This window comes from Phacochoerus africanus, chromosome 4, assembly GCF_016906955.1.
Source record: "Phacochoerus africanus isolate WHEZ1 chromosome 4, ROS_Pafr_v1, whole genome shotgun sequence".
NCBI lineage: Eukaryota > Metazoa > Chordata > Mammalia > Artiodactyla > Suidae > Phacochoerus > Phacochoerus africanus.
Window position 1 is genome coordinate 49,048,086 of NC_062547.1, and position 12,472 is coordinate 49,060,557.

Consider the following 12,472-nt stretch of genomic DNA (forward strand, 5'->3'; position numbering starts at 1 on the left):
TATTTTTTTATTTTGCAGTGTTTTGAGGTGCACCTAACATACCACAAAAATCATCCATTTTTTAAGTGCACAGTTGATGAGTTTAGGTAAATGTACACAGTTGTACAACCACCTTCATAATAAAGTTTTGGAACAATTTTATAACTCCCCAAAGTTCCTTCCTGCCCATCTCCAGTTCCAAATCCACTGATCTGCTTTTTATTGTTATTATTTTGCCTTTTCTAGAATTTCATATAAGTGGAATTATTGAATATGTTCTCTTTTGTGTCTGGCTTTTTTCTCTTAGCTCAATGTTTTTGAGATTCATCCATGTTATTTAGTGTATCATTAGTTTGTTTTTTCCTTTCTATTGCTCAGTAGTATTCCATTGTATAGATATATCACTTTCTGCTTTATACATAGGTTTTAACTTTGATGCCCATGCTGTTACTCAGTCTCCCAACCTGTAAAGTGGGTACGATAGTGGTAACTTACTTAGAGCGGAGTTTGGCAGCTAGTAGATTCTCTGTTAGCTCATACTATTATATTTAATTATATACTTATGGATGCTACAAATGTTTTACCACAAGGGGTTCAAAAAAAATTTTAGGGTGGAATCTGACTTCCCAATTGTCAGTACAGCATCAACGGTGGGACTCTCTGCACCTGTCTGATGGGCCTGGACATGAGAGGGGAGGCAGGGAAGTGCTCTGTATTCGAGGAGTTTTGGGAGCAGGGAGAACTGCAGGGTTGGGGGAAGGAGGATGGGACAGGAATGTATGGAAGAGCTGGACAGCAAGTGAGCAGGGGAATGGGAAGGGTGGGGCACTCGGGGCCTGGGGGCGTGGTCTGGAGAGTGGGCGTGGCCAGGGGCTTTTGGCCCCAGGTGCTTCGGCTCAGCCTCTTCTTTCCTAGCATAGTGGGTGGAGTTAGAGCCTCAAGATCATTCCCAAGCCTGTGAGCTTCTTTCTTCCCTGAAAGTCCAGGCCAGGTTAGCAAGAGAAAGGCGGCTGGTTATCAGACCAAACTTTGCCCTTCTGCCCCTTTCCCCTGGTTTTAGGGCTAGAGAGCCCAGGCCATTGGATGGCGCTGAGGAACAGAGAATTGAAGACACTCAAGTTCTGTGCTACGATTCCTTGCCCTCTGCTGGAGGAAGATATGGGAGATGAGTGCTTTGTTACAGCATTGTTTGGTTTTTTTAGGGCTGTACCCACAGCATATGGAAGTTCCCAGGCTAGGGGTTGAACCGGAGCTATAGCTGCCAGCCTACACTACAGTCACGGCAATGCCAGATCCGAGCTGCGTCTGCTACCTACACCACAGCTCATGGCAATGCCAGGTCCTTAACCCACTGAGTGAGGCCAGGGATCGAACCCACATTCTCATGGATACTAGTCGGGTTCATTACTGCTGAGCAACAATGGGAACTCCCTGTTACAGCTTTTTGTTATACAGTTAGCAAAGAAGGGGGACATATTTCTTAAGGAAATTTATTAAAATATTAGGAGGAAGACGGAGTTCCTGCTGTGCCCAGTGGGTTAAGTATCTGGCTGTTGTCTCTGCCACGGCTCCAGCTCAGGTCTTACAGGAGCAGTGAGTTAAGGATCCAGCCTTGTTGCAGCTCAGGTCTTACAGGAACAGTGAGTTAAGGATCCAGCCTTGTCGCAGCTGTGGCATAGGTCACAGCTACAGCTCTGATTCCATCCCTGGCCCAGGAACTTCCATATGCCATGAAGTGTGGCCATGGGTGGAAGAGATTGAGTCACATCCACTCCCAGGCCACCTCTTTGAATTCACAGAAAGTATTTAGATTTCAAAAACATCCTTTCCTGGAGTTCCCATTGTAGCATAGCGGAAAAGAATCTGACTAGGAATCATGAGGTTGCAGGTCCGATCCCTGGCCTTGCTCAGTGGGTTGGGGACCTGGCGTTGCCGTGAGCTGTGGTGTAGGTCGAAGACACGGCTCAGATCTGGCATTGCTGTGGCTGCAGCGTAGGCCAGCAGCTACAGCTTGGATTAGACCCCTAGCCTGGAACCTCCATATGATGCGGGTGCAGCCCTAAAAAGGAAAAAAAAAAAATCCTTTCCTGAATGGGAGGTATCAAAGTAGTTCCCACTCTTATCAGTAAGTTCCCTCTGTTATCTCAAATGAGTCAGTTAACTTTCTGGGCCTCCATCATTGTGTCAACTGTAGAATGAATGATCTCTGAGCTTTTTCGGTTCTGCGCTTCTATCAAAGGCAGTTTGGTAGACCTGAAAGGCCTCAGTTTGTATATCTTTAATTGCCCATGAAAGCTGCAAGCCTCTCATTACTTTTACTATAGCAAAGAGAATGCAAGGTGCTGGGGGCACTGCGGTGATGAGACCTGCCCTGTGCTCAGGAGCTCCCATCAGGGAAAATGGAGTTTCCTGGGATCTGGGCAAAGGCAGAAGGAGGAGGCTGTGTTTTGAGAAGCAGGAAAGGCTCTCGGACTGGGAGAGTGTGCAGGAGCCAGGCTGGTGTAATCGGGGTGTCCCTGGGACCAGTGATGCCAGCAGATGACATACTTCTGCCATTTCAGGGAACAGGCATTATTAACCGCTGTTCTGGGGCCAGGTCAAGCACGTCTTGCCGAGGGCCCCCCACCCCCAACCAAGGATGACAAATACAAACTTATCAAAAAGCTCTGAGTGATTACAATTAGCCTGAAAGGGAGGGGACAGGGATGGGGAATAAAATGTGGACTCTTTCAAGGCTGTATCTTACTCATTTGCTTCTCCCAAAGTCTCTAGCAGAGAGCCTTACGCATAGCTCACATAGCTGATTCTCATTTGTGCTTTGTTTTTTTTGTTTTTGTTTTTTGTTTTGCTTTTTAGGCGTATGGAGGTTCCCAGGCTAGGGGTCCAGTTGGAGCTACAGCAGCTGGCCTTCACCACAGCCACAGCAGCATCAGATCCGAGCCACATCTGTGACCTACACCACAGCTTATGGCAATGCCAGATCCTTAACCCACTGAGCAAGGCCAGATATCAAACCTGCAACCTCACGGTTCGTAGTCGGATTTGTTTCCGCTGAGCCATGATGGGAACTCCTGTGTTTTTTAATTTAATGTCAGAAGCACAAAATAAAAAGCCTGTCAAACTCTTCTCCATCTGCCTTACAATCTCCCCTCTCCAAAAACAAACCCTAACCCCCTCCAAATTAAACCCTGATAACAACAGAAACCCTTCTCTTGTTCATATTTAGGCCATTCTTGCAATATTGTGTTCCATTCTGGGCAACGCTTTTGAAGAGAGACTTTATTGAGAGCTGCAACCTGTCCAAGAGAGGATGAACAAGATGATTAGAGGCCTATAAATCATGTCTTATGAGGAGCACTTGGGTGTATGTGAACTGCAGGGACATGGCACTCAGTGGGGAGGTGACAGCTGCCTTCAAAGGAAGTGAGAAGCTGCCAGGAGGCGAAGGACTTGTTTTATACCTCTCCAGTGAGGAGACACTGTAGGGGGCTAATTTGGGCTAGGATGACTGAGTACCTTTTAATGATTGGAACAGTCCAGAAATGGAATGAGCTGCCTTAGGAGGCCTTGATTTATAATCAGGGGAGGTGTTTACTCAAAGGCTGGAGTCCATGTGTGGGGATTATTCTAGGAAAGTTGCTGCAGAGGGTGAAAAATGAGGGGAAAAAATGCTTCGAAGGGGACTTCCAGACATCTGATTCTATGTGTTAAATTCTAGGTAAGAATATCTGACCTCAGTTGATTCCCTGAAGATCTTTTCCTGTTTCCAAGTCATGGGAATGGAGGTTTGGGGTGTATACATCGTTGGGGTTCAGGTGGGGAGGCTGAAGAACTATAAACAGAAGGGTAATAGAGGTAAGAAAGAACCCAAGAGACTGTCTTAGCCTACTTCACAGGGTTTTGTTCATTTTGTTTGTTTGTTTTGTTTTTTGTTTTCTGGAATGGGTTCTGTTTAAGGAGAGGGGCCATGTGGCTTAGTGAGTATGTTGATTCATAGCCTGTTCTCTCTCTGCTTCCTACCTGGTCCTTTCTGTAAAATTGCCCTCTATTTACACGTTGCCATCCCTGCCGAGTTGGAGGGACAGATTTATTTACTTATTTTTTGTCTTTTTTGCCATTTCTCGGGCCGCTCTCGCAGCATATGGAGGTTCCCAGGCTAGGGGTCCAATCCGAGCTGTAGCCGCTGGCCTACGCCAGAACCACAGCAACTCAGGATCTGAGCCGCATCTGCAACCTACACCACACCTCACGGCAACATCAGATCCTTAACCCACTGAGCAAAGCCCGGGATCGAACCAGCAACCTCATGGTTCCTAGTCCGATTCGTTAACCACTGAGCCACGACGGGAACTCTGGGGCAGATTTAAAGATAAGAGGATGAGCAATTTCAATTAACCAGTGGAATCTAGACTTGCATTCTATTTTTATTCCTTCCCCATTATTGTGTAGATCAGTGGGGACAGTTTTGATTCACATACCCAGCGTGCTTTTCTTGCCTTGCCTTTTAGTTGGTTTTGTCAGCTTTATTTGTTTTTTGTTTTTAGGGTTTTTTTTTTTTTTTGCTTTTAGGACAGCACCCGTAGCAAGTGGAGGTTCCCAGGCTAATCGGAGCTACAGCTGCTGGCCTACGCCACAGCCACAGCAACACCAGATCAGAGCCACGTCTGCGACCGACACCATGGCTCAGGGCAAGACCAGATGCTTAACCCACTGAGCAAGACCAGGGATCAAATCCACAACCTCATAGTTCCTAGTTGGATTCGTTTCCAATGCACCACAGTGGGAACTCCTTGATTTGGTTTTGATTAGAGCCCAGCTTCATAGTCTGGGGTTTACCTTCGCTTAATATAATGTGCTAAATACAAAGCTATTCTGCCTGCACCACTGCTTAATGGCCCAGACCTTTCCCCCCTCAATGTTCATTACAGCTGCACAGGGCAAATTGCGTAGCATCCTTTCTCATTTATTGGTGTGGAATGTGAAAGCATTTTGAAAGCAGAAACACACTATACAAGTGCAAATTACTATTATAGATAATATGCAATTCTTAGGGGGAAGTTTATATAGATACTTACTAGTACTTTATCAGCAGAACATGGCTCTGTTGCTTTTTGTTTTTGTTGTGGTCTCACCGATGGCCTGTGGAAGTTCCCAGGCCAGGGATCAAACTGGCACTACAGCAGGAACCCCAGCCACTGCAGTGACAATGACAGATCCTTAACCTGCTGCAATGCAAGGGAACTCCCATTCTTTTCTTTTTCCTTTTCTTTCTTCCTTTCTCTCTTTCTCCCTTGCTTCCTTTCTTCCTTCCTTTCTTTCTTCCTTTCTTGTTTTTTTAGTGCCTCACCCACAGCATATGGAGGTTCCCAGGCTAGGGGTTGAATCCAAGCTGTAGCCACTGGCCTATACCACAGCCATAGCAATGTGGGATCTGAGCCGCCTCTGCAACCTACACCACAGCTCACGGCAATGCCGGATCCTTAACCCACTGAATGAGGCCAGGGATGGAACCTGTGCCCTCATGGATACTAGTCAGATTTGTTTCTGCTGAGCCAAGATGGGAATTCCCATTCTTTTCTTAATCAAAACATCCCATGTCACTGGATACACTTTATCAAATGGAAACCTCTGTAAACTTCACTAAATTGCAAAGCTGACAACAGAAGCTTTTTTTTTATGTTCTTTGGGGAGCACTTGCTTAGGAAAATAACCATTTCTACTTAAAATACATCAAGTTACTACTCCTTACAGCTGAATCTACAGTGTTGCTAGACATATCCAATACTACTTATATTGCAACCAAATTATTGTAATGTGTATTATGTATAATATTGCTAAAAGAACAGTAATGATTTATGTTTAGATATGACTATCTTTGGGCCTACCACCTATTTAAATACTAAGATTCTTTTCAAGGACCCATATTTCCCCATCTCTAACAAACCTCCTTGAGGTATGACCATAGATAATACCTAGTGTAAGTCTGTCTTCATACAGTGGCCACTTAAGTGTTTACTATTTGGATGAATGGAGCTGACTGTTGTCTGTCTTATTTTGAGTATCATCAGTTGTAACCAGATGAGCACCTGTGTGAAAACCGGCAATGATAAACAAACAACCTGGTGACGATAAAGGAAAATTCAGAACAAGTCATTATTTAAGAAAAGATACAAGGGAGTTCCTGTTGTGGCTCAGAGGAAACGAATCTGACAAACATCCACAAGGACCCAGGTTCGACCCCTGGCCTCACTCAGTGGATTAAGGATCCGGCCTTGCCATGACCTGTGGTTTAGGTTGCAGATGTGGCTCGGATCTGGCGTGGCTGTGGCTGTGTGGCTGTGGCATCAGCTGGCAGCTGTAGCTCCAGTTGGACCCCTAGCCTGGGAATCTCCATATGCCACGGGTGCAGCCCTAAAATTAAAGACAAAAAGAAAAAAAAAGAAAAGATACAGGAATCCCCCCGTAGCACCACAGGTTAAGGATCCAGTGTTGTCACTGCAGTGGCATGGGTTTAATTCCTGGCCCGGAAACTTCCATATGCCTCAGGAATGGCAAGGAAAAAAAGAAAGAAAGAAACGAAGGAAGAAAGAAAGAAAGGAAGAGAGAAAGAAAAAAGTATAGCTAGAAAATTAAAGAAGAAATGGAAGACTCCTATAAATCACCAAAATATGCTTCAGCTGTATAAGGAAAATGAAGCCATGACGTTATATTCAGGAAACTCTGAATTTTTTTGGAAAAACATTTCTAACGTTTCCAATGTCTTATCTTGTAAAAAGGGTAAAACTCCTAAAAACAAACATTCTAAACATGCCAAAAAGGGTCTAGGCATTATCAAACCCAAAATTCTACTTAACAGAATCCAACCTTTTCTCTTTCATCTTCATTCTTATCTGTTGTTGACAAGAAAAGAAAGCAGAGGAAAACACATTTAAAGTCTTAGACAAGGAATTCATGATCAAGACCCTCGCCAAAGTGGGTATAGAGGGAACATTCCTAAATATAATCAAAGCCATTTATGATAAACCCACAGCAAATATCATACTCAATGGGGAAAAACTGAAAGCCTTCTCACTCCAATCTGGAACAAGACAGGGATGCCCACTCTCACCACTGCTCTTCAACATCGTTTTGGAAGTCCTAGCCACAGCAATTAGACAAACAAAAGAAATAAAAGGCATCCATATAGGAAGAGAAGAGATCAAACTGTCACTGTATGCAGATGACATGATACTATCCATAGAAAACCCTAAGGACTCAACCCCAAAACTACTTGAACTGATTCATAAATTCAGCAAAGTAGCAGGATATAAGATTCACATTCAGACGTCAGTTGCATTTCTGTATACCAGCAATGAGATATTAGAAAAGGAATACAAAAATACGATACCTTTCAAAATTGCACCTCACAAAATCAAATACCTCGGAATACACCTGACCAAGGAGGTAAAGGACCTATATGCCGAGAACTATGAAACTTTAATCAAAGAAATCAAAGAAGATGTAAAGAAATGGAAAGATAGTCCATGTTCCTGGATTGGGAAAATCAATATTGTAAAAATGGCCATACTACCCAAAGCAATCTACAGATTCACTGCAATCCCTGTCCAATTACCAATGACATTTTTCACAGAACTAGAACAAACAATCCAAACATTTCTATGGAACAACAAAAGACCCAGAATCGCCAAAGCAATCCTGAGAAACCAAAACCAAGCAGGAGGCAGAACTCTCCCAGACTTCAAGAAATACTACAAAGCCACAGTCATCAAAACAGCGTGGTACTGGTATCAAAACAGACAGACAGACCAATGGAACAGAATAGAGAACCCGGAAATAAACCCTGACACCTATGGTCAATTCATCTTTGACAAGGGAGGCAAGAACATCAAATGGGAAAAAGAAAGTCTACTCAGCAAGCATTGCTGGGAAACCTGGACAGCTGCATGCAAAGCAATGAAACTAGAACACACCCTCACACCATGCACAAAAATACACTCAAAATGGCTCAAAGACTTAAATATAAGACAGGACAACCATCAAACTCCTAGAAGAAAACATAGGCAAAACACTCTCGGACATCAACATCATGACTATTTTCTCAGGTCAGTCTCCCAAAGCAATCGAAATTAGAGCAAAACTAAACCCATGGGACCTCATCAAACTGAAAAGCTTTTGCACAGCAAAGGAAACCCAAAAGAAAACAAAAAGACAACTTACAGAATGGGAGAAAATAGTTTCAAATGATGCAACCGACAAGGGCTTAATCTCTAGAATATATAAACAACTTATACAACCCAGCAGCAAAAAAGCCAATCAATCAATGGAAAAATGGGCAAAAGACCTGAATAGACATTTCTCCAAAGAAGATATACAGATGGCCAACAAACACATGAAAAAATGCTCAACATCGCTGGTTATAAGAGAAATGCAAATCAAAACTACCATGAGATATCACCTCACACCAGTCAGAATGGCCATCATTCATAAATCCACAAATAACAAGTGCTGGAGGGGGTGTGGAGAAAAGGGAACCCTCCTGCACTGTTGGTGGGAATGTAAACTGGTACAGCCACTATGGAGAACAGTTTGGAGATACCTTAGAAATCTTTACATAGAACTTCCATATGACCCCGCAATCCCACTCTTGGGCATCTATCTGGACAAAACTCTCCTTAAAAGAGACACGTGCACCCGCATGTTCATTGCAGCACTATTCACAATAGCCAGGACATGGAAACAACCCAAATGTCCATCGACAGAGGATTGGATTCGGAAGAGGTGGTATATATACACAACGGAATACTACTCGGCCATAAAAAAGAACAACCTAATGCCGTTTGCAGCAACATGGATGGAACTAGAGAATCTCATCCTGAGTGAAATGAGCCAGAAAGACAAAGACAAATACCATATGATATCACTTATAACTGGAATCTAATATCCAGCACAAATGAACATCTCCTCAGAAAAGAAAATCATGGACTTGGAGAAGAGACTTGTGGCTGCCTGATGGGAGGGGGAGGGAGTGGGAGGGATCGGGAGCTTGGGCTTATCAGACACAACTTAGAATAGATTTACAAGGAGATCCTGCTGAATAGCATTGAGAACTTTGTCTAGATACTCATGTTGCAACAGAAGAAAGGCTGGGGGAAAAATGTAATTGTAATGTATACATGTAAGGATAACCCCCTTGCTGTACAGTGGGGAAAAAAAAAAAAAAAGTCTTAGACAAGGAGTTCCCATTGTGGCTCAGTGGGTTAAGGATGCTCTGAGTTTATCCATGAGGATGTGGGTTTGATCCCTGGCCTCATTCAGTGGGTTAAGGATCTGGTGTTGCCACAAGCTGCCGACTAGGTCAAAGATGGAGCTTGGATCTGGTGTTGTGTGGCTGTGGCGGAGGCTAGCAGCTGCAGCTCTGATTCAGCCCCTAGCCTGGGAACTTCCTTACGCTGCAGGTGCGGCCGTAAAAAGAAAAAAAAAAGTCTCAGTCAAGACTCATTGTCGGACATAACCTGTAAAAAGCTTTCAGAGAAACATCAACTCTCCCCAAAAAAGTGGAGTCAAGGCAAAGCCAAAAAAGCTGTGCAAATGTTTATGTACTTTTCCCCATCCAGAGGAAGATAGTAAACACCAGGTGGCCAGTACTTCTAGACAGTTGCAATGAAGATCTCAAAACTGCTCCATACTGTTTTGATGATGGGATCCTAGCAGATTCCAAAAAAGCAAAGGCACACAAGGAAATCATTGTTGGCCTTGTATTAGGAGTTGCCATCCCTGAAATAAACAGCTGTCCTCATAGCATAGAGCCTCCTTTGTCATCTAGCCCATCTGTGCTGGAATTGAGACCATGTAACTCAGGAGATCAATTTTGGGTGGAAAGCTTGAAAGATAAAAGGGCTTCTTAAGCCCCCCCAAAAAATAGGTGGTAGCTTTGTCACAGTCAAGAGATTTTTCTTTCTTTCTTTTTTTTTCTTTTTTTTTGGGGGGGGAATAGTATTTTATTTTATTTTTTAATTACTCAATGAATTTATTACATTTATTGTTGTACAATGATCATCACAATCCAATTTTATAAGATTTCCATCCCACAACCCCAGCGCATCCCCCCACCCCCCAAACTGTCTCCTTTAGAGACCATAAGTTTTTCAAAGTCCGTGAGTCAGTATCTGTTCTGCAAAGAAGTTTAGTGTGTCCTTTTTTTTCAGATTCCACATGTCAGTGAAAGCATTTGATGTTGGTGTCTCACTGTATGGCTGACTTCACTTAGCATGATTATTTCTAGGTCAAGAGATTTTTCTAACTCAAAAGACTTTTTTTTTTTTTTTAATCTTTTGTCCTTTTAGGGCCGCACCCACAGCATATGGAGTTTCCCAGGCTAGGGGTTTTATCGGAGCTATAGCTGCCGGCCTACACCACAGCCACTGCAATGCCAGATCCGAGCCATGTCTGCAACCTACACCACAGCTCACGGCAATGCCGGATCCTTAACCCACTGAGCGAGGCCAGGGATTAAACCCGCAACCTCATGGTTCCTAATTGGATTCATTTCTGCTGTGCCACAACAGGAACTCCTAACTCAAAAGACTTAAGACCTTTTTTTTTTGGATTTATCCCCAGTAGTCGCTGTAGTTATTTGTCCTTAACAACTGCCACACCTGTCAGAGACAGAAGTGATTGTGCAGAAAATGGGCAAAGATCTCTTTGTGGAGAAACGTAGAGCCACCTCACTGAGAGCAACACGAGATCCTCTGAGAGAAATCAGAAGTCAGTGGGCCCCCAAGAGAAGGTCAGTCTTCTGAAGATTTCTTTAGTTCCTCAGGCATAGTCACCTCCTTGCTCTCAGAAAGAGGGAAATAGGTTTGGATGAATAGTCTCTGGATTTGAAAAAAAAAAAAGGAGCTCCCATCATGGCGTAGCAGAAACGAATCTGACTAGGAACCATCAGGTTGTGGGTTCGATCCCTGGCCTTGCTCAGTGGGTTAAGGATCCGGCATTGTCGTGAGCTGTGGTGTAGGTTGCAGAAGAAGCTCGGATCCCAAGTTGCTGTGGCTGTGGCATAGGACAGCAGCTGTAGCTCCGATTAGATCCCTAGCCTGAGAATCTCTGTATGCTGCAGGTACAGCCCTAAAAGAAAAAACAAAATCAAAAAACCTGTCTCTGGATTTGAGTTTGACTGGAAGAAGTAAGTCATGCCTAAAAGGGGCCAGGAGTGTATTTTATTTACTAGCATGCTGGATGCTAGCGATGGAATTCCTATGACTCCTAAAAATGTTTTTGAGACTGTGAGGCTTAAAGAAGACAATAATGAAGACCTAGGTGTCATGACTGAAGTCCTTAGTGAGTATAGCCAGATGGCAAAATGTATTTGCAATAGGTGGCAAGAAACAGGTGAGTTAAGATATATTTAGACAAAATTGAATTCATTTTTTTTTCTTAAAACTCAAGCGTTTTGGAGTTCCCATCATGGCTCGCTGGAAACAAATCTGACTAGCATCCATGAGGAAGCAGGTTCGATCCCTGGCCTTGCTCAGTGGGTGAAGGATCCGGTGCTGCCATGAGCTGTGGTGTAGGTGGCAAATGTGGCTTGGATCTGATGTTGCTATGGCTGTGGTGTAGGCCAGCAGCTGTAGCTCCGATAAAACCCCTAGCCTGGGAACCTACATATGCTGTGGGTGCGGCCCTAAAAAGCAAAAAAAAAAAAAAGGAAAGAAAAGCAAAAAAAAAGAAAAAGAAAGCATTTCTATTGCTAAAGAACATTGAGTGGAAATAAAAACCAAGACAAAATGTTTAAATCCAGATATTAACCAGGAATGTGAGCTAATCCAAAATGCAAAGCAGAGGTTTTCAGCCTTTATATTTGTAGTATTTTGTACTAAGACAATAAGAAATTCTTAGCATGGGAGTTCCCATCGTGGCACAGTGGTTAACGAATCCAACTAGGAACCATGAGGTTCCCGGTTCGGTCCCTGGCCTTGCTCAGTGGGTTGCCGTGAGCTGTAGTGTAGGTCGCAGACGCAACTCGGATCTGGCGTTGCCGTGGCTCAGGTGTAGGCCGGTGGCTACATCTCTGATTCGACCCCTAGCCTGGGAACCTCCGTGTGCCGAGGGAGTGGCCCTAGAAAAGGCAGAAAGACAAAAAAAAAAGACATTCTTAGCATGATAAACACACATTCACATACATGCATACATGCCATGTCCAGCGCTGCAGGGAAATGGGGAATCCTGGAAGAGGGATGGCTCGGTATCACAAAACACTAGGCTCTTTACATTTAGAAAGTGGGGGACCAGGAAACACTCTGTCCTGCAGAACAAAAGGCACCTAGGCTTTAGCCCACGTGCCTTTTATTAAGGAAGGTATGTAGGTTAATGAGCAAAATCAAGCATGGGCAATGACAAAGCTACCTCTTAGTGAATAACAAAGGAAACTATTAGCAGGTGTGCATACCTCTAGGGCATAGTGCAGCTGCTTATAGAAGAGCATGGTTTGTGCATA